Raw genomic sequence first — 27,598 nt, 5'->3', positions numbered from 1 at the left:
TTTGTGTTCTTTTAAGTCATTTGGTTTGTAGTAGTTTCTTAATAGAAACTAGTACATAGGTGCTCATGAGATATTTACGGAATGAGGAAAGAGATAAATGAGTGGCAGATAAGGATTTGTGAGTAGATAGGACCCAGAAATGCTAATTTCAGAGTCTTGTTGATTCATATGGTGAGCAAGTCATTATCAATAGGCTGAGGTCATAAGAGAGGAATCCTGAAAGACAGGGGAGCGTGTGTTGCAGAAGAAAAGATGTAATCTAGCCAAAGGGATCAAGTTAAATTTTCCGTGAAAGAGGTGTTACTCTCACTGGTAGAAATGTGTATCTCTGCATAGGCCTTCCATTTTTGCTGAAGTTTGGACGAATATTTCTTTACGTGAATTGCTGTTCATAACCCCAGTTGGTTAGTAGTTTGTTCAGCTTTTAGACTTTGCAGTGAATTTTGTACACTTGGGGGGATGGGTGAGGCTCCAGTGTCCCCTAAATTCCTCCATTGACACAGTCTCTCGGAGAACAAATGTTACCCAGATGGACTGGTGCCACTCCAGCAACCTCTGCTTTTGCTGTGTACACCTGCCTTATGCACATACGCTGTGCTAATGCATCCGAAGCACACACAATGCAGAATCCAGTGTCTAAAATGGTGCTTATGAATTTAGTTTTTGTACAGCTTTCTTAATAAGGGAAAAGAGAGGACTGTGTGTTGAACCATCTTTTAAAAACGTGATTACACACACACTGTAGCCCCTCTGTGCCGCAGTCTCCTTCCTCCAGAGAGACTTTCCTCAGGGGGTGCTCTGTGGCCTCAGGGGGCGCACATTACTCAGCAAACCAAAAGCAATAGGATTCAGGGGCTTGGCAAGAAAGGAAAGAGAACAAAAAGTCGCCTTGCACCCTTTGCTACTTCATACTCCGGTGCCTTAGTGAAAACAAAAAGCTAAAAGCAAGAGAAACTTGAGAAAGTTGATACTTTGCTTTGGATTTTGCAAAGGGCCAGATCCTGATGATTTAAATTCATGTTTACGGACACTTTTTTTTTTTTTTTACTATGTATAATTTTCTCCTTAAGTACTGACTTTATAAGTGAACTCTATTTGAATGTGGTGAAGTCTATAGTTTTACTGCAGTATTGCTCCTTTTTTAAAAAAATTTGCTGAAATATAGTTAATTCATAATGTTATGGCAATTTCTGCTGTATAGGAAAGTGACTCAGTTATACATGTATATGCGTTCTTTTCCATATTCTTTTGCATTATGCTTTGTCACAGGATATAGAATATAGTTGTCTGTGCTATATAGTCAGACCTTGTTGTTTATCCATCCTATATAAGAGTTTACCTCTGAAAGTGAAAGTGTTAGTCTCTAAGTCATGTCTGGCTCTTTGCAACCCCATAGACTGTGACCCACCAGTCTCCTCCATCCATGGAATTCTTCAGGCAAGAATACTGGAGTGGATTGCCATTCCCTTCTCCAGGGGACCTTCCCGACATAGGGATAGAACCTGGGTCCTCCCACATTACAGGTGGCTTCTTTACCATCTGAGTCGTGAAATTGCTCAGTTGTGTCTGACTCTTTGCGACCCCATGGACTGTAGCCTACCAGGCTCCTCTGTCCATGGGATTTTCCAGGCAATAGTACTGGAGTGGATTGCCATTTCCTTCTCCAGGGGATCTTCCCGACCCAGGGATTGAACCCAGGTCTCCCGCATTGTAGACAGACGCTTTACCACCTGAGCCACCAGAGAACCACATCTGGAAGCCCAATTTGCCTCTGCTAATCCCAAATTCCAATTCCTTCCCTCCCCTATTCACCCTCCCCCTTGGCAACTACTAATCTCCTCTCTATATCTGTGAGTCTGTTTTTGTTTCATAGATATGTTGACTAGTATTGTGTTTTAGATTCCACATATAAGTGATACCACATGGTTATTTGTCTTCTCTGACTTGCTTAGAATGATGATCACTAGATCCATCCATTCTGCTGCAAATGGCATTATTTTGTTATTTTTGATGACTGAATAGCATCCCTGTGTGTGTATACCGCATCTTCTTCATCCATTCATCTGTTAATGGCCATTTAGGTTGTTTGTAAATAGTACAGCAATGTTGTTCTTGATACAGCAGCCCAGGAGCAGAGGAAAGGAAGGAAGGAACAGGAAGGGATACTCAGGCTGGGCATTGTGGGATGAATAGGTTCTCAAAAGAAGCTGACAGTGGTAAAGGTGTTGCTTTTTCCCTTTTCTCTGACCCTAAAGCCTCTTCATCTGCACAATTCCTGCCGCAGGCTTTGTGGCTCCACTCACTTTCTGTGTGTTTCCGTCGATGCCTCAGCCTTTGCACTTCCTGAACTCCTCCTCCACTCCCTACCCTTTATCCCTGGTAGTCCTTGGTCCCATGGACACTTCTTTATCCAGATTGCATTTCAAAGATGAGTTCCTTACACATTGTAAAATCTAGCATCGTTGAGTGTGTTTGTTCAGCATGCAGCTTCCTCACTAGACTTTCATTTCCATAAGGGCATCAGTCAGTCTGCTCTTGACCTCAGCATTATGAGACCCAGAACAGGGGCTTAACAAATGTTCTGACTTGCACAATACATGCTATTTGCAGAAAACCCCAAGGGGCTGAAATTCGGACTGTAGACGTCGGCAGAGTCGTTTTTGTCTCTTGCCATATTGAATCCTATGGGGCTGGTACTGTGTTGAGTAAGATTCTGGGGTCACATCCAGGCTTGTTGGGCAAGAACACAAGGGCCTCATTGGTGGAGAATGACAGCCACTGGGCCATAGATTTACTATCTGTGAAAAAAAAACAGAACACTGGGTAGCCTTTTTTTTTTAATTGGACTGTAATTGCATTACAATGTTGTCTTGGTTTCTGCTGTACAATGAAGTGAATCAGCTGTATGTATACATACATCCCTTCCCTCTTGAGCCTCCCTCCTACCCCCGCCCCCATCCCACCCCTCTAGGTCACCACAGAGAACCAAGCTGAGCTCCCTGTGTTATACAGAAGCTTCCCACCAGCTATCTGTTTTACACATGGTGGTATACATATGTCAGTGTTACTCTTTCAATTCATCCCACCTTCTCCTCTCCCCTGTGTGTCCAAATATCCATTCTCTACATCTGTGTCTCTATTCCTGCCCTGCAAACAGGTTGATCTGTACCATTTTCTTAGATTCCATACATATATATATATATATAAAGATATGATATTTGTCTTTCTCTAGCCTTTTGATTCAGAGAAGGCAATGGCACCCCACTCCAGTACTCTTGCCTGGAAAATCCCATGGACGGAGGAGCCTGGTAGGCTGCAGTCCATGGAGTTGCTGAGGGTCGGACATGACTGAGCGACTTCACTTTCCCTTTTCACTTTCATGCATTGGAGCAGGAAATGGCAACCCACTCCAGTGTTCTTGCCTGGAGAATCCCAGGGACGGGGGAGCCTGGTGGGCTGCCGTCTATGGGGTCACACAGAGTTGGCCACGACTGAAGTGACTTAGCAGCAGCAGCCTTTTGATTTGACTTTAATAGCTTGAACAATCTGAATTATCTTAGTCTCTCATTGAAAACACTTGGGTGAGATTTTTTTCTTGAGATGGGGGTGGAGGGTGAAATTCCCTTGGAGACTGCTTCAGGCTTGCTCACTATCCATAGTTCTGGATTTAGGAATCTCAGGTAGCGTATATGTCAAATAAAGGGACCCTCCAAGTCAGAAGATGGGAGGGACAGCAGATGAAGAGACTGAAAATGGACTTGAATGAACCTGTGTGCCGATTCAGTGGCCCAGCCCACTTTCTCAGTGAGCAAGAAATTGCTCAGAGCTTTTTGTCGTTTTCCTGAGTTAAGCTGACATGGTTTTGGCATCAGCTTCAAGCTTCACTTTGTGCCATCAGGCAGCACCGAATCATTGTCTCAGAGTCATTGTGACAACCGGGAGTCACATTCAAGTGACAAGGAAATTATTGCTAGAATAAAAAAAAAATGTTGAGGGAATCGACTATTGTGTATTCTCATTATGTGGCTTTCAAACCTAAATATTTTGGCCATTAGGAAGCATTTGTTTCTCAAAACAAAATAAAGAATTTAGGCTGCATTCATAGGGGGGTTTCTTAGAAACCAGATTTTTTTTTTAATCAGACACTTAGCTAAGATGGGTAGACATTGTCAGCCTTTCAAGACTGTCTGTCAGAAGATGGGGAAAAGTTGGTAAGGAGAAGGGGGTGGCTTGGTGGCAAGACAGGGTTACATTTCTAGGGTATTACTCTAGTCTGATATCTATAAAGCAGTTAACACCCCAGCTCCTCAGCAGTCAAACCATTAGAGCCTCAGCACCTTTTGCCAGTGTTCAGTTCAGTTCAGTCACTCAGTTGTGTCCAACTCTTTGCGACCCCATGAATCGCAGCACGCCAGGCCTCCCTGTCCATCACCAACTCCCGGAGTTCACCCAGGCTCACGTCCATCGAGTCAGTGGTGCCATCCAGCCATCTCATCCTCTATCGTCCCCTTCTCCTCCTGCCCCAGTGCCAGTGTTGGAGCTCCATAAATGAGTGGATTCAATGAGTAAATGAATGAGTGAATGTCTGTGTCATCTACGTCTTCAGACGATGTGTCCTTTTGGAGGCAGCTACATATGATAATCTTCCACCCCTAAAAAAAATGTTCCTTCCATTCACTTGTGAAATTACTGTTAAATAAATAATTGGAGTTCTTGAGCTGGTGTGGCTGGACGGTCTGCTTATTGCTTTCAGACCCTGTTGGCCTTGGGGTCTGACGATTTCTTCCCTTGCTGGGAAGTGATGACTGGCCGTGCATTTCCCAAACTCATAAAGGGAGTGCACAAAGCCACGGTAGAAACAGCCTCATGTACTGTCAGTTGCCAACCTTCTGTTTGTACTAAAACCAAAACAGCTACAGTATTAAACACAATCTGAAATACAAAAGGAGGGGGGGAAAGGAAAGACGCTAGGAGACTATATCAGTACATCACTTTACCTTTTCATCTCTGGCTTTCACCTCAAAACCTTACATCAGTCCTGTGCATTTATGGGTACCACTGGGAAAATAGTTTGAGACACTGACAATTCTCTAACCCAGTGGAATCTAATCCTCTATGAGCTTCCTAGCTGTGAAACTTTGGAAAATGTAAACTCTAACCTCAGTTTCTTCCTCTGTAAAATGGAAGTATCAGTAGTACCTCATAGAGTTTTAAGAGTGATACTTGGTATGTTGTAGGAAACACTTTGTAAGAGTTGACCATTGCTATTGTCATAGTATGGTCAGGTTGTTGCTGTTTTATTAGAGCCTGTTTGATGGTTTCAGGAAGGTAGAGTAACCACCACTCTGTCTATGGGAGCTGTTTTTAAACACTGGGAAGAAAAGGGATTCATAAATATCATTTAACCTAAACAAAGTTTTCAAGACTTTAAAAAAAGTGAGCACAAATATTGGGAAAGAGGTTGTCTATGGTGAATCCCCCAGCTCGTCCTTCTCATCTTCTCTTCCTCACTGAGTTGGGAGTAATGGTGCTTTAGGACAGTCTGCTCTGCTGTTAGTTCCAAGGCTACCCCATCTATCACTGGCCTTCCAGCGGTAGGAAAGTTCTGTGCCTAAACATTCTAGCCACAATCACCTCTGCTCCACTTGCTTTGCCTTCACTACCCTCTGCTCACAGAGGCAGTACGAGGAGGCCTGCAAACCACATCTTTGATCTATCACGATGCTGTCTTTAAGCCTTCAGACAAGTTTCTCGAGGCAAGCATAGCATGGCAGAGCTTCTGAAGAGTGAACAGGCAAACACCTAAAACCAGAGAAACTATGATTTGAAAACATCAGCATTCACTTTTCTTGTTAGCATCCATGTCTCGTTGAATCAGTCCTTGCATGAATAGTATGTATTATAAACAAAAATGTTGTTTCCCCAGCCCTTGCATGCTAAGGAATATTTAATAAAGAAGTTTCTTTCCTGCCTGACCGATAAAACCCACATCTCCAGCAAATAAAAACTAGGGAACTTTCAGAAGCCTGACATGATTTGAAACACACAATTTAAAGCAAAATTTTCCTATGACAATAAGTAAGATTCACAGAACTTCCCAAGTATGACTTTATCAGTAGTTGACTGTCCTCTTTTTTTTTAAACTGTAAGAACTCAGATTTGTTTTAAAAGACTATCAGTTGTTTATGTTCAAGTTGTGATTGTTTTGTTCTCTGAGACGCCCGCCTCTTGAGGCAGGGAGCTTGAAGTAGGGTGCTGAGCAGGGATGACAAACGGGGGCCACAGGACGAAACCGTGCCTGCTGTTAGTACTCAGTGTGATGGCTCTCCCACCGCAGCGGCAGAGTCGTTGAAGCTGACTGCGTGGCCCGTGAGGTATATTCCCTGGTCATTTAGAGAAAGAAGGTTACCAACCTGTGGTTGAGGCAGGTGATTGTGTTGGACTTCCAAAGTTGCTGTTCACGTTGTGACTTAAAACAACTAACTTAGTTGCTCTCAGCCTATTTCCTCATCTGTGGACTGGGACTGATGGTTGTATTTGGCCCCTAAGGCAAAATGTGGGTATGAGATGAAGTCAGATCATAGCCAGAGGACTTCATAGAAGGAACAGGAGGGTGAGTTGCTTCTCTTCTCATTATGTCTAGGATCTGGCGTAGTAGTGTCTAGCATTAAACTAGAGTGAGAATGTTATTTGGAGAATTTGGATATGGAAATTAGACATGGCTCTATGAGGTTAAAAGGAAAGATAAATGCAGAGGAGAAGAGGGCAGAGTCAAAGCAGGTCTCTGAAGACTCCAGTGGCATTAGCCAGTGGAGCTTCAACGGATCAATATATTTCAAGGAAGAAAGTGGTGTCAATCAGGGAGCAGAAGGTTTGGATAAACGTGGATCTGAAGCCAAGAAAGAAATGAGCATCTGGACCAACATCCCTGGTCAACACTGCCCATCCTAGCTGTGCCTATGGAGTAGAATGACTGAGGCTCTTCTTGTGCCAAAGTAAAGCTCTTCCCAGCATGGAGTTAGAAGCACTGTGTTTTCTTAGTCTGATACTGTTAAATATTGGAACATTTGTTCACCAAGCAAGCCTCTCATTCAGATCTGGCTTCTCAACTTCCTCTATCAGGAAGTGACTTTCTTACCCCAAGCCTGTGGATGGGTTTGGAGAACCCATGAACCCCTTTAAGTTATATTCAAATTATTAAGGGTTGTGCCTTTTTACAAAGAGAGGAACCATTGTCATCCAAGTCTCAAAAGCTGTCTCACCCCTTAAAATGTAGACATCATATGAATTATGTCTCCTGGTACACTCAGAATGTGGTTTGGGGGCTTTACTCTCATCAGCCTTGTTGAGGTGGTAAGATTGTGCAGTAGACAACCACAACCTATACAACTGCACACAGCTGCCGACTTGAAAAATATGGCTGCTTCCTAGAGAGCAGGGTAGGGAGAAGGGGGAAAGAGAGTGGGATCTGTGGGTTAGCCCCTAGACCTGGGTGAATTCTCAATGATCTCTAAGGCTCTACTGTGTTGTCCAGAGGCCAGCAGTCCTCTCCTACAGATTCGTCTTAGCACTGCTGGCTAAAAGCACATCTTTTCCTATTTGAATGTCCTTTAGTAAGCTCTTCATAAAAAATCTTTCACTTAATTCACTTAATTAACAGTCTAAGGCACTTTTAGTAAATTGGACTTGATTTGACATTTTTTTATGAGGGTTCCAACTAATTTTATACTTGAGCCTGTAGAAAGAGAATTTAAAAAAAAAAAAAAAAGCCAGGTTTCCCTGTGAGAGCCTTGGCCAGAAATAGAAAACTTTCATTTATCTCACGGAATAATAAACAGCGGCCAGAAAGGTATGGCTAATGAAGTGAGAGGTTTGCAGATTCAGCTCTGAGTGCGTCCGTGTCCGGTGAGGTTGGCCGGAACCTCGCTGACAGGTTGTTTATGAAATCGCACAGGTTTTGCACGGCGTACTCTGGAGCGGCCAAACAGCTGGAACCTGTCCCTTACAAACCATTGTTTTTCTGAGTTCAGGTAAATATCAGCACATTGCATGAGGTCACTGTGACCCTTCTTATACCAAGAACGTGTTTCATGGAGAGATGCTCAGAGATCACCAGTATGGGAGGGACCTTAGGGTCTTCCCAAAAAGTGTATTAGCCACAGCGGTAGGCAAATAGGATGGGGTTTCCCCCAGGTCAGTCTAATCTAATAGCAGATGAGAGCTTGATTTGAATCCCTTGGATTTACGAAGTGAATGTTCCTCTCTTCTGCCTCTAAGAATCCCTGGTTAAGCCTTCTCAGAGTTTGTCCAAAGGAAGTTAGACTTGGGCTCCCATTCTGTCCCAACCAGAGTGAACATTCCAGAAGATTCATCCATTCTGGACCACCAGGGCATTTTCTCCCCTGAGTGGGCTATTGCACAGAGAAGCTGCAAACACTCTGCCTTGCTTCATAGCAAGGTGGTTAAGAGAGCGAGACTTGGAGATGACTGAGGTTCCTGTGTATAATAGGGTCATGACTTTTCTCTCAGAGATGTGGACTTGAGATGGAGGGCATGGCACATGCTAATAACCCAGTGTCCACATCTTCTCTTATAGTGTATCATCATCATTTATTGTGTTTTTAAAATGTATTAGTTTTTAATTGAAGGGTAATTGCTGTACAATATTGTGTCGGTTTCTTCCATATATCAACGTGAATCAGCCATAGGTAGACAAATGTTCCCTGCCTCTTGAACAGCCCTCCACCTCCCACCCCATTCCGCCCCTCTAGGTTGTCACAGAGCCCTGGTTTGAGTTCTCTGAGTCATACCGCAAATTCCCACTGGCCGTCCAGTGCACGTCTGGTAGAGTATGTGTTTCCACGCTACTCTCTCTGTCCATCCCAGCCTCTCCTCTCCCCGGCCCACCCCGTGTCCGTACGTCTGTTCTCTATGTCTCTATCTCTATTGCTACCCTGCACATAGGTTCATCAGTACCGTCTTTCTAGATTCCATGTTATCATCTTCATCACTTATGTCACGTTATCTCCTTTTAAAAGCCCACTTTACTTCCTAGTTAAACTATAGCATATCACTGGAATGGGTGTTTTTGCCAAATAGTTTTTGAAGTATTCATTATGAGCTTGTTCTAGCAAGCAAAGTAAGAGAACAGTGAATGATAAGCCTTCAAACACTCCATTCAGTCTTATAAATTCCAACCTGCCCATCTCAAAGACAAGCCTTACAGAGTTCCAGAGGTAAATAAGCAAACTAGAAGGTTTGCCTGGGCCCCAGAATCCAGGTCCTAGTTCTGCAGCCACACTAGGCTAGATGGTGATCAAGAGGCAGAAGAGATGCTCTGGACCTCAGCCTGTAATCCTCTCTTCTTGAAAAATCAGAATAAACCACACTGTACAGTTTGCTTTACAGTGTATCCTTTAAATGTGAATTTCAGGTACCTTTCATCTGCTCATGATCTGTCACCTTAAATGTTAGAAGCTGACATTAAAAGACTGATCGCTAGGTGCTCTGCTGTGTCACTGCTTTGAGTTTTTATAACCATCTAAATGGGGCCTCTGATTATCCTCATCATGCTTGAGTCACCTGAGCTCAAAGATGTTAAGTGACTTCATGAACATCAGACAGCTTCTAGGTGTAATAATACCTGTAAAGCTCTTAATGTTGCCTATGGTCATTGCTCATTAATAATATTACCGCTACTGTTGTTACCTTTATAATTAAGAAGCAAAGCCCCATACACTTGGGCAAATTCCAGAACCTGTGCTCCTCACATCTATACATAGACCACCTCCAAAAAATGTTTCGGTTTGGGGAAAGGATTAAATTTTGTCATCTCAGTCAAGAGAAAGTTGGGGAGCCTATAGCAGTGAGTAGCCCAAGTGCCCGTAGTGAATCCTTAGGGCAAAGAAGCCAGAGACCCTGCTTCTGAAGGAATCTTGTACTGGGATGCTGAGAGAGAGGCAGGCCCGAGTGGGCCCTGCTCTGATGGGCAGGTCTAGAATGGGGAGTGGGGATGGGGAGGAGGCCCTGCCCTGTAAGGGGACTGAGCCTCCTTTGTGTGGTGGAGACGGCTGCAGTTCCTGTCCTCATCAGAGGGGACCTTCCCATTTGCTTCTGCTTCTCTCTGTCTTCCTCCTTCAAACCAACAGTAAAAATTCTGATTGAGCAGCAATCAAAGCCTTGGTCAGAGATGGATGACCAGCAGAGCCTTCACCCCCCTCTCCTGGAAGCACCCTCTGAAGCAGTGCTGGGAGAGAAGGAGGTAGGCAGTGGTGGGGCGGGCATGTCTGCCCTTCCCCACTCTGCTGCACCCAAATGCACAGGCCTCCCTTCCTACAGCAGTGCCTGCTGGTAAGGCCTTCTGATCACTTCATACAAGAGCACAGAAAACATTTCCCCAGCTCTACTCACCATCTCCAGTCAGAAAGGCCTTCCTGAACACATGTCTAGTTGACCCTGCAGCTTGAAGGATTTTTTTTTTCCTGACCTATAGTTTAAAAGGCAGAAAACTTTTGTGACCTATAGTTAAAAAGCAGAAAGTAATTTTTATCACAATCTTATCACAAAGCAGAGATCCAAAAATACTGCTGAATGCTAGCCGAGAGTTGCCTATGTTGACTTGCTATGTGGAGCCAAAATTTTCAGCCAGCACCAAGAATAATAAGAAAGGATAAAGCCCTACTCTGGCTGCAGTACATAATCCACAAAGGCTCCCATTTAGCGTGCTCTACCAAGTACAGTTCTTTTCTTGCAAAAAATACAAAAATGGACTCCAGCTAACAGAAGCAGAGAAACAATTTCTTGGGAGAAATGACCCCTGAAATGCTTTCAATTGAAAATAAGGGAATATTTGATGGTTAATAGTTTTAAACAAATGAAGTTTTAGTTTTCCTTCAGCAGCAAGAAGTCTGGAAATGAGATAGCCATTGGAACTGGTGCTGGTATAAGGTCTGGTACCTGTGATTTTTCTTGACTCTTCCCTCATGTTCAAAAAATGGCTGCTGGTGCACCAAGCTTTATCTACCTGTTAAGTAGGGGGACGGGATAGGAGAATACTAATTAAATTTCACTTTAATTAGGAAAGTAGATTCTGCTTGAAGCTTATTGGACGAAACTCCAATCACTTGGATATTTAATCTTTAGCTATAAGAGAGTTTGCAAAAGTGAGTATTTTTCACCCTCTAAAGGGAAGCAGGCAAGAGAGAAGGTATTAGAAATAGATAGTGAGATTAGCCCCAGATTTCTCAGCCTCACCAATATGGACATTCGGGGCTAGGTGATTCGTTGTTGTGGGGTTCTCCTGTGTATTAGGAGTATCCTTGGCCTCTGGTCAGTAGCACCTGACCCCCAGGTATAACAACCAAAAATGTTTCCGGATATTACCAAATATATCCTAGAAGGCAAAATCCACTGCCCCTACCCCACCCCGAACTGAGAACCACTGAATTGGACTACCCACAACATCAGACCGCTCCCAGGAGGAACGGCAAAGAGAGGGACAGAGTAGCTCCTGAATTCCAGAGAGCCAGAGACCCTCTACCCAGGCAGTTAATTACCCTGGGATGAGTCAGCCCCAACCTCTGGAAATCTGTGAACACTCAAGAAGTCCCATGGAAAAAGAGAGGAAGATTGACGCAGCGTGATAAGCACTTTCTTCCTAGGGAACGGACAAAGCAGTTTGGCTGACGGTCCTACCAAGACTATGGCCAGTGCAAAAGGAATGGCTCCTAATACCTGTTACCTGACGGTGGCCAAGGCTAGCGAGTGAGGTGGGAATGAATGCTAGTCAGAATACGTTTGTATACGCACGCGTACAGAATGACTTTGGACAGTGGATCCTGTGTCTGACTAATGGCTGAGTCCCTTGTGTTAATTGGACCAAAGAGCATTTTAAAGGGCACTTTGGAGGACCAGTCCAGAACGGTTGTATGACCTCAGGCAAGTCACATGTCGGCTTTGTGCCTCTCGCTGTTGATGTGTAAAATCAGCGTTTCAGGCAAAGGATCTCAGAGATCTCTTCTGTCTCTAATACACTCCACACCTTGGCTTCCAGAGAGAGGCCCTAGATCCCTGCTTCCTCCTGTTTCCTTACCCCAGTTTATTTCATCTCCTGAAGCCACACCTCCAGCGCTTAGGTCTGGGCTCTCTTGACAGCGAGAAGGAGAAAACAAGCAACCAGTTTGAGCAGGAATTTGGTGCAAGATACATAAATGCAGCTTGAAATATAGCTTAACCAGGGTGAAGGATATTTGTTTGGTTTTTTTTTTCCTCATCTGGACTTAACCCAATACATCAAATTTGTGAAACAAAGTTCAGTGGCCTCTAAGCCTCTTGCAGGGATCTGGCAAGAGAAAGTGACCTTCCTCTGGGCACTTGGTCCCTGCTAGCAGTTTCTCGAATGATGGTAACAAGTTCCAGAATTTAAAAGCCTGTGGTGGTCCTGTACTGCAATTCCAATGCTACCTCAATTTAGTTTATTTAGAACAGTGGTGAAGAGGAGAAGAACTGGAGCAAGGGGTGGAGGGAAATGGGGATTAAAAATGTAAATATGTGATTATTTTTAATGACCTTGTTACTCGACATCAAATCTGTTTGTATTGACAAATAAGTATGCAAATGTTTATATCAACACTCACTTCATTAAAATAGTAAATGGTTGGAGTTAATATTAGTGCAGCATTGAAATCTTGAGTAGTTTTGATTACATAGCAATAAGCTACTGATGAGTATCATTATGTACCAATCATACCAAAATGAGCCGCCGAAGGCCATATTTCCAAAATCGGGTTGAGCAAGTACATCCACAAAAAGAGAGGCATTCACTGAGTACCCGAGACTTTCTCTGTCTTCATATCAAAGCAGAGTTTGAAGAACCAAAATAGAAAGTCATGTGTGCAGAAATACAACTGGCCGTGCAGTTACGCTACTGGTACACCCAGAAGACGTCTATGCAGATGTTTTAGACTGTGGGAAAAGACTGCCCTACCCCTCAAGTACCACCCCACCTCTATTCTCTTGACACTTTTTTTCTCTTTTGATGATTTTTTAGCTTAAAGACAAGGTGTCTTCAAGAGACCAGAATCTTTTTAAGTAAGCAGGCATGTGCATGTTTTGTCTGTTATGTGGCAGACATTTGGATCTAATATTCATGGAGGAACCCAGCCCATGGGCTGAAGTCTTTAGTTCTCTTCTCAGCTTCTGTATTTGCTGAACACACTTAAGCATGCAAATGTTAATGAGAAGGTAACCAGATGTTAACCAGAAAGAGAAGTAGATAGATGTGAGAAGTCTCAGGTGGACTTAGAGCTCAAGTTGTTGGTTGGAGAATATTTCAGAGAGGCCACAACTGAGGTTTTCTTAGGCTGGAGAAAGTTGGCTCTTTAGCTGTCATTGCCACATGTTTTAAATTTTCTGTCAAGCCCAGGAAGAGTAGAAATCCTTTGTGTTAGTAAAGTGATGAGTTTTTCAGAGAAATGAGTTATAAATACACCATTATTTCATAACAGTGAACATCCAGTCAGTCAGCATTTGGCCAGAGAGCAGGTGTTTGCTGAGCACATACTAGGAAGAAAGTATTCCTGGAAGGAACTTGAGTGAACACTGCTTCCCAGGATGGTACTTCTGAGTTGGCAGGTAGCAGACATCTTTGCACATCTAGATGCTAAATTCAGTGCTTGAAGCTAACAATACAGTTGATCAGAAAAACGGAAGTGGACAGAGCTGTGCCAGGAGGACTGCCTAACAAGATGAGACTGACCTTGGATTTGAACTAAGGTGATGGGCAGTGGCGAAAGATGAGCAGTTTTGATTGCAGAGTGAAGCCTGGGACGAGAACAGAAGAGACCTCCCCTAGAACAGTGAAGAGATGGCCAGCAGCCTGGGGAGCCTTGGGGAATAAAGGGAGGGCAGAGTCCCGTATCAGAGGTCCCAGAATATCTGCCAAACGCATGATGGACAAAGGCACATCCATAGAAGCTGTCTTCTAAGATTTTTCCTAAGACAACCTGAGACTTAGAACGCATTTAGAAGGTAAAGTTGGTGATGGGATTGGCCAGACGCTCATAGTACTTTAAAAAACATTTCCTACAAAGAAGAACATTCTTCCACATAACCATCAAATATTTGTATTTGATACTGATGCCAGAATCAGAAAATTACCATTGTTGCCTTAACACTGTTCTTTCATCTTCAGCCCCATTCTGGTTTTGCCAATTGGCATTAACATATTTTATGAAAAAATGGAACAGTTCTCAAATTCTACAGTGCATACGTTGTCTTGTCTCTTTTGCTTTCTTCAGTCTACAGCTGTTTCCTGATTTTCACAATTTAGCTTCTTTTAAGGATTACAGGCCAGTTCCTTTTGTAAAATATTCCTCAATTTGGATTTATCCAGTGACCATTCATCGTTAGATTCAGGTAATTCAGCTTTGGCAAGTATGTCATAGAAGAGATCCTGTGTTCTTCTCATGACATCCTATCCCATGGCTTGTAATTTCCGTTGTCCATTTCCTAGAGATATTTATTCTGATTACTGAATCAAGACAGTGTCTGCCAGGTTTCTCTCCACAGAAATTGTTGCACGATTTCCTTTCATTGGGAAACTGAGCAGAGGAGTAAAGAATTTGAAGCAGTGGTTAGGAGAATATTGGTACATTGTTGCCTCAGGCAAATGAATTAGAGAAGGGATCAGGGCCTGGGGCTGGGTAACCAACATGAAGTGAAGCCCTTGTAACATGTGCTCATGTTGCCTTTAGGAAAAGAGGGGATAGATTGTTCAACTCTTTTCACCTTGAACTGTATGTAGGTCAGAAGCCTTGCCACCACTTCTTCCTGGCCCAAGCATATGAAGAGCAAGCATGTGGCCACGATGAAAGAGGAAATGCTAAGAATGGCAAATGAAGGAAGATGAAACCTGATTTACCAGCTGTGCCTGTGTCTTCTCTTGGAGCGGTTAACTGTGATACAGTGAGCCCACCATGGGCTTGAGAGCCAGATAGAATTTCCTGTGGTAGAAGGTCCCTGTTTACTGAGCTACTAGCCTTTTGTTTTCTGGCAGGGATTGCAAGCTGAGGGCAAGGTCTGAATTGCTTGGCGTACTGGGCATGGTTTTTAGAGGATCTCTACGATGGAGCAAGAAACAGTAGGCAGGGGAAGAGAATTTTGTAAGTAGATGGTAAAGGGGAATCTGAAGCATCAGTGTAGATTTCTTGTTTCCTGCTAACTATAGTCTCCCCAAGAAAAATGCACATATACTTATATATGTATATTTGTATTAAAAGGAGTGAGATAAAGTGGGGTAAAAGTCCCAGGTCCAAGGGCACTCTCCACCGTGTGCTGTCTTTGAACAAGTTAGCTAACTTAGCTGAGCCTCAGTTTCCACATGTGAAATAGGGATATTAGTGCACACCTCACAGGGACTCCATGTGAATTAGACATAAGGCATTTAGATGTGCCAGATTCTGGGCATAAGGTTGGGTTGTTAAAATTTTAGGTGTGGTGTGTGTCTTTCCAGGTGCTTAGTTAGCACATTATTCTGAAAATCAAAAACTGTAAGTGACATCCATACAGTGGAATATTACACAGTATTCAAAAGAAATGAGTAGCAATTGGTGATTAGAGGAAGGCATAAAGAGGTGGAGCACAGAGAATTTTTAGGGCGGTGAAACTGTTCTGTGTGATGCTATATGGTGAACACATGTCATGATATGTGTGCTCAGTCCTCAGTCATGTCCAGCTCTCTACAACCCATGGACTGTAGCCTGACAGGCTCCTCTGTCCATGGAATTTCCCAGGCAAGAATGCTGGAACATATTGCCATTTCCTCCTCCAGGGGATCTTCCCAGCCTAGGGGCCAAACTCATGTCTTCTGCATCTCCTGCATCTGTACTGCATCCTGCAACTTTCCCAGTACCACGTGATGAAGAGACCTTTTCCCATTGTATATCCTTGCCTCCTTTGCCAAAGATTAGTTGACTGTAGGTGTGTGGGTTTATTTCTGGGCTCTCTATTCTGTTACATTGATCCACATCAGCTTTTGTTTGAATACTACACTGTTTTGATTAGTGACGCTTTGTCACATTGTCTCAAATCTGGGAGACTTATGCCTCATGCTTTGTTCTTTCTCTTCAGGGTTGCTTTGGCAATTCTAGGTTTTTTATGGTTCTATATAAATTCTAGAATTGTGCTGTGTTGTGCTTAGTGGCTCAGACGGTGAAGAATTATTCTAGTTCTGTGAAAAAGTCTATGAATTTCTTAAAAGGACTAAAGAATGAATACATAGATGCTCCATGTTCTTCAATAAGCAAGTTACAGTATTTCATCACTCCTCAACACCACCTCATTTCAAAGGTCTTGAGGGACTCATTCTCTGTTACATTGGAAATCATCCAAATCTCAGCCTATTCCCTATCGTATGCCTCTTTATCTTTTCTTAAGACCCATTCTCTGCCTTTGAGAGAAGTAGAAAGAACTACCCTCACTAGGTCAGGTGGCCCCACAGAAACTTGGCTTTGTGTGCAGAACATGAGAAACCAGCTCCTGTTGCCTACTGGGTGCGGACGAGCACCACTGGCAGATGTAAGCCTTTGTGGTGGCGGCATCATCCCTATTCTCTTTAGGCCGTGCCTTCCCTGATAAAGCACAGTTCCCCATACTACCCTCTGCGAGCCAGCTCCTCTGACCTGGGGCTTTCTACCGAGGCTCTTAGCATACAATCAGGGCATGACCACTCTTGCCAGATTTCTGGTTATTGGCTAGGGAAACCCAGATGCTCTGCTGGTGGCCAGAAATGAAATTTATTTTAGCCTCCCCATGCATCTAATCAGAAAATGTCAGATCTGGATCTCTCTCTCCCCAGATTTATCTCCTCCTTGACCTGTCTTGATCAGGTGATCAGAGTGATCACTAGGATCACTCTGTCCTAGACAGGTAGCCCTGGAAGCTGGCATCACCTCCGCCTTCCCACTGCTTTGAAGCAGAAGCTGTTACCTACATCCTGGACTGACAGAGGGCAAGGACCAGACAAGAGCATCTGACAGGTCAAGTGCAGGATCCAGAAATCAGCAAAGCCAGTGGCACTACTCACCAAGACAGTGAGGGACCATCTGACATCATAAATGAAGCACAGAATTTGGGAGCAGAAATGCACAAGTATAAGTCCTTCATTTGCTTCTTATTAGCTGCATGACTAAGTTTCTGACAGTATAGCTCCTTGCATCTCCACTTTGTGCTCCAAAGTGCTGCACTCAGTATGCCAGCAAATTTGGAAAACTCAGCAGTGGCCACAGGTCTGGAAAAGGTCAGTTTTCATTCCAATACCAAAGAAAAGCAATGCCAAAAAATGTTCAAACTACCACACAGTTGCACTCATTTCACATGCTAGCAAATTTATGCTCAAAATTCTCCAAGCGAGCCTTCAACAGCACATGAACCAAGAACTTCCAGATGTTTAAGCTGGATTTAGAAAAGGCAGAGGAACCAGAGATCAAAATGCCAACATCTGTTGGATCATAGAAAAACTAAGAGAGTTCCAGAAAAACATCTACTTTTGCTTTATTGACTATGCCAAAGCCTTTGACTGTATGAATCACAACAAACTGGAAAATTCTGAAAGAGATGGGAATACCAGACCACCTGACCTGCCTCCTGAGAAATCTGTATGCAGGTCAAGAGGCAACAGTTAGAACTGGACATGGAACAACAGACTGGCTCCAAATCGGGAAAGGAGTACACCAAGGCTGTATATTGTCACCCTGCTTATTTAACTTATATACAGAATACGTCATGCAAAATGCCAGGCTGGATGAAGCCCAAGCTGGAATCAAGACTGCCAGGAGAAATATCAATAATCTCAGAAATGCAGAGGACACCATCTTATGACAGAAAGCAAAGAGGAATTGAAGACCCTCTTGAGAAAAGTGAAAGAGGAGAGTGAAAAAAGCTGTCTTAAAACTCAGCATTCAAAAAACAAAGATCATGGCATTAGGTCCCATCACTTCATGGCAAATAGATGTGAAAACAATGGAAACAGTGAGAGACTTAATATTTTGGGTCTCCAGAATCACTGCAGATGGTGACTGCAGCCATGAAATTAAAAGACACTTGCTCCTTGAAAGAAAAGCTATGACCAACCTAGACGGCATATTGAGAAGCAGAGACATTGCTTTGCCAACAAAGGTCCATCTAGTCAAGGCTATGGTTTTTCCAGTAGTCATGTATGGATATGAGAGTTGGACCATAAAGCTGAGCACGGAAGAATTGATGCTTTAACTGTAGTGTTGGGGAAGACTCTTGAGAGTCCCTTGGACTGCAAGGAGATCCAACCAGTCAAGCCTAAAGGTAATCAGTCCTGAATATTCATCAGAAGGACTGATGCTGAAGCTGAAGAAAAGATCCTGATGCTGGGAAAGATCGAAGGCAGGAGGAGAAGAGGATGACAGTGGATGAGATGGTTGAATGGCATCACCAACTCGATGGACATGAGTTTAAGCAAGCTCTGGGAGTTGGTGATGGACAGGGAGGCCTGGCGTGCTGCAGTCCATGGGATCACAAAGAGTTGGACACAACTGAGCAACTGACTGAGTGTGCTGCATGACTAAGTTTCTGACAACATAGCTCCTTGCATCTCCATATCACCTACACAGGGAGATAATTGTCCTGCTGGATGGTTACCATTTTAGGCAGGATATTAGTGACAGCTGGCATTTGCTGAGAGCTTCCTTGGTGCCTTGCTTGGCCTGGCTGTTTTATGTACGTTGGTCTATTTACTGTTGACAGCTCTTGGAGGCAGTGTATGTGCATGAGAGAAAGAGGCACATCATAAACCTGTTATCAGGTAGGTTCTTCAGAAACAATTTTTCACCCACAGAAGAGACATTCATATGTTTCTGCCTAATAGCAAAAGGGCCAGAGGGTTTATACCTAGAGCTGTGAGCAGGTTGGAAGCAGGCAAAAGCAGGATGCAAGCCAGCGACTGGACGGTGAAGATGGGGCCAGCCCCTCAGGGGTGACATCTTGAATGGCAGGCTCTGGGGTTGTAGCCCTAACTAGTAAACCGAGGCAGAAGCTCTGGTTCACAGTAAGAAGGAGCTGAGCAGGCACATTAGAAAAGTTTCTAGATCAGCAGTGGTCAAATGACCTTGTATCTTGAGCTTGTAGAGGGTTTATGAAAACATAGATTGCCCAGCCGCACCCCCATAGTTTCTACAGGGGGCCCAAAAATTTCTAACAATGTCCTGCATAATCTAGATGCTGCCCATCTGCACACCATGCTTTGAGAGGCAAAGGTTGTAAACTGGGGCTCTGAAAACCCCAAAGCAACCTACAGTCTCGTTTTCATTCTTTCCTTGTAGCGGTTTTACATTTTTGAAGATATTTTTCCGCACTCAAAAATGAAAAGATTTCACACACACATCCAGATTTCCACTTTCAAAAACTGATTCTAGAAACACACTCATGTGTCACACACATTAGATGGAGTAAGTTGATACTGACCCTGATTAAATGGCTTCTCTTCTGTCTGGCTCTTGGAGAGAAGACAAAATATAAACCCCCAAACCCAGCATTTCCAGATTGACCTGTCAATACGTGGTTAACATCTGTATTTTAATTCACTACTTTTTACGTTCATATAGGTTTGAACTTCTTTTATGAGCCAGTTTACCTACTACAGGCCTGTTTTTCTTCCAGGAATGTCCCCATTTCGACCACAGAAAAGCAAGCTGATTGATTGTTATGAAAATCCACCTGATTATATTTTTTAAAATCTGTTTAAAATGTATTAGCCTGAATCCAAGCGATGTCACAGTTACTAGTGTGTTGAAGTTTATGTATGAAAAGAAAATAATAGCTGTGGCAAATCAAGGAGGAATGTTTAGGAGTGCTTACCAAGAGACAGGACAGACTCTCCAGCAACCCGGGGAGTCCCGCCTTCTTGCCCTGAAGCTGGACTTTTCTCTAAGGCTGCACTGGTAAAGGTGGGGATGCCATAGTTGACCAGGAGTAAAATGTACTTCACATCCAGGGAGATCTGGAGCCTCCCTGTATGGGGCCTCTTATGGTCAAAGTCTCCTCATGGGGATTTCTCCTCTCCTGTTTTCCCATGTCTTTTTCTTTTTCTTTTTTTTTTTTAATGTTGTGGTGCGTGTGTGTGTATGTGTGTAACAAACAAGTGTATTATAGTTTTTTTTTAAATTAATTTTTATTGGCATATAGTTGCTTTACAGTTTGTATTAGCTTCTACTGTACGTATAGCAAGGTGAATCAGCCTTACATATACATACATTTCATCTTTTTTATATTTCCTTCCCATTTAGGTCAGCACAAAGCACAAGGTAGAATTCCCTGAGCTATACAGTAGGTTCTCACTGGTTACCTATTTTATACCTAGTATCAATAGTGTGTATATGTCAATCCCAGTCTACCAATTCATCCCACACCCCGCTTTCCCCACTTGGTGTCTATACATCTGTTCTCTACGTCAGTGTTTCTATTTCTGCTTTGCACATAAGATCATTTATACCATTTTTCTAGACTCCATGCATATGCGTTAATACACGGTATTTGTTTTTCCCTTTCCGACTTACTTCGCTCTCTATGACAGTCTCTAGGTGCATCCACATCTCTCCAATGACCCAGTGTCATCCCTTTCTGTGGCTGAGTACACTGTATGTATGTCCCACATCTTCATCCATTCCTCTGTTGATGGGCATCTAGGTTGCTTCTATGTCCTGGCTATTGTAAACAGTGCTGCAGTGAACACTGGGGCACCTGTGTCTGTTTGAATAATGGTTTTCTCTGGGTATATGCCCAGTTATAGGGTTTGTGTTAGCTTCTACTGTACGTACAGCAAAGTGAATCAGCTATACATATACATACATTTCATCTTTTTTTATTTGCTTCCCATTTAGGTCAGCACAGAGCACAAAGTAGAATTCTGGGTCTTAAGGTATTTAGCTTCTTAAGGAGCCTCATCCTGTTCGTCATAGTGGCTGTATCAATTTATATCCCACCAACAGTGAAGGAGGGTTGCCTTTTCTCCACACCCTCTCCAACATTTACTGTTTGTAGATTTTTTAATAATGGCCATTCTGACTGGTGTGACGCGATACCTTATTGTAGTTTTAATTTGCATTTCTGTAATAATTAACCATGCTGAGCATCTTTTCCTGTGTTTGTTGTCTAGTAACCTTGTGAGAAGGCAATGGCACCCACTCCAGTACTCTTGCCTGGAAAATCCCATGGACGGAGGAGCCTGGTAGGCTACAGCCCATGGGGTCGCTAAGAGTCGGACACGACTGAGCGACTTCACTTTGACTTTCCACTTTCATGCATTGGAGAAGGAAATGGCAACCCACTCCAGTGTTCTTGCCTGGAGAATCCCAGGGACGGGGGAGCCTGGTGGGCTGCCGTCTATGGGCTCACACAGAGTTGGACACGACTGAAGCGACTTAGCATAGCATAGCATAGCAACCTTGTGTTTGAAATATTAGCCAGGTCGTGAAGAAGGACTTCCTATAAGGGTTATACAAGCTAAATGTGGGGTATGTATATTTTCTCTTTTCCTATTTTACTGAGATCCTCTGTAATTATTTTAAGAAATGTAGTGTATAGAGTACATAAATACCAAGAAGTGGCTATGTCTGAATCCCCACTGGTCAAATTGTGGCCTGAGTACCAGGGGCAACAGCATTTCCTTGGGAGACTTTCACAAATGCAGAATCAGAAGCCCAAGTCAACCCAGTTAGACTCTGTAGGATAACAAGATTTCTAAATGATTTATCTGCCAAATGAAGCTTGGAGAAATATTGTTCTGTTAAAGTCTTAGATGTACAAAACTTGGCATCTCAGAAGAAACTGAGATCATTGATACTTGGGCAAAAAAAAAAAAAAAGATTTTGGAAAAAATCTTGAAAATGTAGTCTGCAGGTGATTGTCAATTCAGAGGCCCCCTTGCAAGATATCAAAAGATTTCATGAACCCACATGTATTAGTGTTCATCTACTTAAAAAAAAAAAAAAAAAAAACTTGATGAGTAATGCCTCTAAATGAATGCCTATATTAATCAGATCATCTATGCAATTTGGAAAATAGTCATATATTTATATATATCAGAGAATATTTTTTCACTTATCTTAGCAATGCTTGCACACATGGATTCTCACAGCCTTTATAACTTCACAACCCACAGACAGGGAGATACTGGTCTAGAGAAATAATGATTAATCAGTTGTCACAGGATTGGTTTCCTGCCTATGCAAGAGATATAGAACAATTGAAGATGGTGTACTCCCAGAAACAGTTTGCAAGAATGGTTCATGTCTGACTTGCAAGCCTAATTAATACCCCCGTAGCAGTGATTCTCACTTGCCTGGGAGTCCCCTGGAAACCTGATAGAAATGCAAAGGCCCAGGCCCTCGAGTACTTCAGTGATCCCTGGCCTCCCGTCTTCCTGACTAGCTACCAGGTGGTTCTCATCCACATCCTGTCTGTAGGACCGCAGCTCGCCAGGAGGGTTTCTCAACTTCGACCCTGTGAACATGCTGTGTGTGTGTGTGCCAAGGCACTTCAGTTGTGTCTGGTTCTTTGCAACCCCATGGACTGTAGCCCACCAGGCTCCTCTGTCCCTGGGATTCTCTAGGCTTGAATAGTGGAGTGAATCGCCGTGTCCCTCCTCTAGGTGATCTTCCCGACCTAGGGATTGAACCATCTCCTGCATTGGTAGGCAGGTTCTTTACCACTAGCGCCACCTGGGAAGCCCGTGAACATGCTGGGCCTGAGGCTTCTTGGTCAGGAGGGCTGTCCTGTGCATTGCAGGGTGTTGAGCAGCATTCCTGGCCTCAACCCATGCCAGAAGCCTTCCCCACTGCCCAGTTGTAAGAACCAGAAACATCTCCAGACCTTGCCCAAAGTCCCTAGGAGGACAAAATGACCCCCAGTTGAACTACTGACCTACAAGATGACGTTCTCAGTGTACACCGTGTGGCTTGAGACCTGCACAGCGTCAGCAGACCCAGAGAGCTGGGGGGCTTTGCTCGTTTACCCCTCACTTCCTGGGGCCCTCCCTGCCTGGTCATCCGTGGTTACGATTATGGGTCCCAGACTGGGGGAAAAAAAATTCTAGTCTCTTCTGATCTTGACACATTGAGACTAACCCAGCTAAATGATTCCAACATTACTTTGTGGTTTGGGTTCAATTTAGAGGCAATATGCGAGGCTCAACCAAGCATTTGTCTCATGTCAGGGCCTCGTCACATTTGTCACACAAAAACCAGACCACAGAATATCCTTTCAAAAAAAAAAAAAAAGTCTTTTCTAAAGCCAATTTTCAGTCCGTGTTTGAAAATTATATTCCACCAAGATGAAAAACATACATTTTCATTTTGTTTCGAATTAGCACAGTAAACAGCTGGCTCTCTTCTTTCCAGGGGAGGCCTCCGCTCCATTTGTTAGCTCTGTTTCTGATATTTCACCTATCCTTTATTTACTTAACAGAATTTGACAGGAAATTCTCAGAGAGATAATATATCTCCATTAATAGGGTGACTAGGGGAACATATTCTAAGGTTACAAGTGGACTGGAACAATAACTTACGCTTTTGACATTTTTTGTCAGCTACCATCCCATTCACAGCATCCAGCAGAGCTTCTCCTCAACCAGTGAAACTTAGGAGTGTTTTGTGGCCAAGCATACTTGGGTGCTTTTCAGAAGACATGGGCCCCTTACACCATTATCACTGGATAATGGTGCCAATTAGAAGGGCTTGTGAGGAAGGCGACCTGATGCCCATGAAAACTGATCTTCAGGCATAAATCAGAGCGCTAGAAAGAGTGAAAATGAATCAAGTTGGATTTCTGGGTGCATCTGGGAATGCTGAGGGTCTGAAATGTCTTCTTCCTCAAGGTCATCCATCAGTGATGAACTTAAAAGTGTAGAAAGGGAAATTTGTTACCCGAAAATGTAGCTATATTTTTTGTCCTAATTTGCTGGTGGCTTACTGAACCATAGGGGGTGTCACCTAGACATAGAAACTCCTCATGTTTGTAAGCACACATGGATAAAAATAAAAATAAACCATAGAGTTATGTATTAAGAATCCCTTTACCTGTCTGATAGCTTTTTACACTGGTTCCAGGAATGCCCAGAACGAATAAGGGTTGTCTTCTATCCATGTACTCAGAGCCAAATTATAGAGAAGCAAACTTGCATTGGAAAGGAAAACGTCCCCCGCCATCTATCAGATGCTTCTACAATTAGTCATGGCCCCAATCCTGTCTAAAAAGTGACTCCAATAATTGATAATGGAAGGGGCATGATATAAAGTAACAATGCAATTTATAGCAGGGAGATAAAACCCAGAGAGAAGGACATTTACCTTATAATGCTATTAATATAAAAGTAATTATGAGGGTTGGTTCTAATTAGAATGTTCACTGAGAATCAAGATAGAGTGACCAGGATAGAGAGCTTCCTAGTGTTGGAACTTCATTCTTTAACTTGGAAGGTTACATGCTTTTTCCAAGAAGGACATTAAAGTCTTTTAAGTTGTGCCATTTAAAAATCGATCTGCAGTTGATTGTCTTCTCCAGATCTGTAAAATCATCTATCAAGAGAGAGTTTGTAATTTACGTACTTATTATACAGTGTATATTCTGCCATACCTATTAAGTAGCTATATGTACACACACAGAGTGGGTTAAATTGTGTCCCCAGAAAGGTTCACATCATCATCCATGGTACCTGGGAATGTGACCTCATGTGGAAATAGTCTTTGCAGGTATAATCAAACTAAGGTAACATCAGACCGCTTTAGGACCCAGTGATTGCTGTCCTTATAGGAAGAGGAGAGAGGACACACACACACACACACACACACACACGCACACACTATGTGAAGATGGAGGAAATGACTAGAGGGATGCAAGCCAGGGATTTTTGACAACCACCTAAGGCCAGAAGACGGGAATGAAGCAGATTCTCTTGAGTCTCTGGAAGAAATTAACCCTGATGACATCTTGATCTTGAAATTCCAGCCTCCTGAACTGGGAGAGAACAAATGTTGTTGATTTCAGCCACCTAGTTTCTGGTAATTTGTTACACCAGTCCTAGCAACTGGTGCTAATATGTATGTTTTTCAGCTCTGTACTGAGTATTTTCACTCAAATGAGTTTGAATTTTTGTTTTGGTTAGAAAAGAACTAAAATCTTTTACTTTATTTCAGTATATATTTCAATATATGTCATATATATATATATATATTTGACACTAAAAACAAAAGTTGACATTTCATTCAATCTTAACATACAAAAGTTGGTTTCTTTAAACAAAAACCAAGTGACACCATTTTCCTTTTAAAAAGCTGTTGTTCTAAAAGTTACTTTTTCAGCAACCCAGGACCTAATCCCTTAACCAAGAAACTGACAGACAAAGCAAAATATAAACATAAAACAAAAATATAAAGGAACTCTGCCTAAAATAATCATCACATAATTGTCACAGCTCCCCCTCATTGCTCAAAATTTCAGTAATGACTTTCATTTAAGAAATAGTTCTAACAGTCTAGATTATTGGCCTCTTGCAATTGATAGGCAAGATTTGAATTGGTGGAGATATTCAGGGAAGATAAAATAAATGCATACTGCTAAGTCACTTCAGTTGTGTCCGACTCTGTGCGACCCCACAGACGGCAGACCACCGGTCTCCCCCGTCCCTGGGATTCTCCAGGCAAGAACACTGGAGTGGGTTGCCATTTCCTTCTCCAATGCATGAAAGTGAAAAGTGAAAGTGAAGTCGCTCAGTCATGTCCGATCCTCAGCGACCCCATGGACTACAGCCTTCCAGGCTCCTCTGACCATGGGATTTTTCTAGGCAAGAGTACTGGAGTGGGGTGCCATTGCCTTCTCCGAAATAAATGCATAAATTTATATAAACAAGTGTCATTGAGGACAAAGAAAAGAAAAATTTACAAGAAATGCTGAACAATTATGTCTGTTTCTAATGTGAGCATGAGTCATCAAGAAAATCTAATTTCATGCCCCCTATCTTCAAATAGAAAAAGTCAAAACCTGTAGAAAAGTATATATGGAAATGTTAGATTATGAACATTTTAAAGTTGCTTCTTAAAGGGAAAAAAAAGTTTCCATTATGTGGGCATTTTACTTACTTTAGTACATATTATCCTTCAGTCTTTCTGATTACAAGTATTATTTCAGCTGCCAAAAAATAACATTTTAATTTTGGAAACAATTTTGAATTTTTTTCTTATTTAGAGCATTCCTATGCATGTAAATGGGCCTGTCTGTGATCTGTGTTGATATTTAAGGTGCTTACATAACCATATGGAAATTGAGATGAAAATTCCTGTTTACATTTCTTGAACATTTTACATATTTTTTAAAGTTCAAATTTTTTAATGTTAAAAAGTGTTCTTGTTTATAACGCACATAAATATGTTTCTCAGAAAAGTAATTTTAATAAATGTCTGTTTGCTTGAATTAAAAGGCAATCTTTAGAATTCAACATCTAATACAGAATCAGAAGCGTGGGTACTAGCGAAAGTAAGAAGAACCAGTAAGCCATCTTTCCTGAGGCTGTCTGGTAGCTAGTCTCAGGTCACTGGTCTGATATGTGGTTATCTGTGCAGACCTACAGACAAACATTCTCTGAGATCCTAAGTATCTTTTTCCCCTTTGTAGTCTGAACCACCACCTAGAGGCTTTATGCTTGTGGTCTTGCAAATAAATTTAGATAGCAAGTGGTCTTTTTTTTTCCTAGACTTATGCATGCCAACTCACTTCAGTCATGTCCGACTCTTTGTGACCCTATGAACTGTAGCCCTCCAGGCCCTTCCAGTCTCCTCAGTCGATGGGATTCTCCAGGCAAGAATACTGGAGTGGGTTGCCATGCCCTTCTCCAGGGGATCTTCCTGACCCAGCGATCGAACTGGTGTCTCATATGTCTCCTGCATTGACAGGTAGGTTATTTACCACTAGCACCACCTGGGGAGCCCAGAGCCTTAGGCAGCACCCTAAAATTTGTTTTTATATTGGTTGACTTGAGGGGAAGTCACATGGTAAGCTCCTCTCAGTCCCCACTCTGCTCTCCTGAACCATGCAGGCCTGTCTTGTTGAAGGGCATTTCCTGTCTGTCCCTCCCACGACACATGAGTTTCCTCCTCTGGCTTCAGCATATTCTTTACCAGTTAGTGACAGGGGTGCGAGTCTCATCTGTGCTTGTGGTGTTAGATCTTGCACATAGAGAAGCCTTCAGATCTCTTCAAATGGTTATGGAAATGTGACCACGTGGGTTAACTTGGCTCGAGTCAAAGGCTGCCCCCAGGAACCCCTGGCTACCCCAGAAGGACTCCAAATACCTCACAGAACTGGGTAAAAAAGGGCAGAGACAATGACATTCTGGGATCCCCCTCTGTTCTCTCTAGCATCTGATTCCGTAACATGAAGCACGCACAGGGACAGTTACTTGGTTTACTGAGAACGTCTGGCCCAGTGTGGGACCTAACCTGATGCCATCATCTTGAGAATACTGCAGGAGAAAGCAGAGTGTGGGATTTAACACTGAAAATTAGAAGTTGATCCTACTTCT

The 27,598-nt window shown here is 42.9% G+C and overlaps 1 protein-coding gene across 29 annotated transcripts in view; it reads left to right on the top strand.

The window, feature by feature from the left end:
* The window catches only part of LOC147348250 (uncharacterized), an 888,338-nt gene that overhangs the window by 765,665 nt on the left and 95,075 nt on the right, over positions 1–27,598 (top strand). For 8 of the 29 annotated variants that reach the window (XM_086366805.1, XM_086366799.1, XM_086366817.1 and 5 more), the window contains one exon: positions 26,771–26,969. The exons of 18 other annotated variants lie outside the window; for them this stretch is intronic. The gene's annotated coding sequence lies outside the window, so the exon portion shown is untranslated. The remainder of the gene's footprint in view (positions 1–26,770; positions 26,970–27,598) is intronic. 3 more of the 29 variants (XR_015151280.1, XM_086366803.1, XM_086366798.1) reach the window with 1 other exon arrangement.

The sequence above is a fragment of the Bos grunniens genome, chromosome 22 (assembly GCF_055505025.1).
Source record: "Bos grunniens cultivar Pamir isolate PY7600 chromosome 22, Bosgru_T2T1.0, whole genome shotgun sequence".
Classification (NCBI taxonomy): Eukaryota; Metazoa; Chordata; class Mammalia; order Artiodactyla; family Bovidae; genus Bos; species Bos grunniens.
The sequence above is the reverse complement of the archived record's forward strand: the minus strand, read 5'-3'. Positions and strand labels throughout refer to the sequence as shown.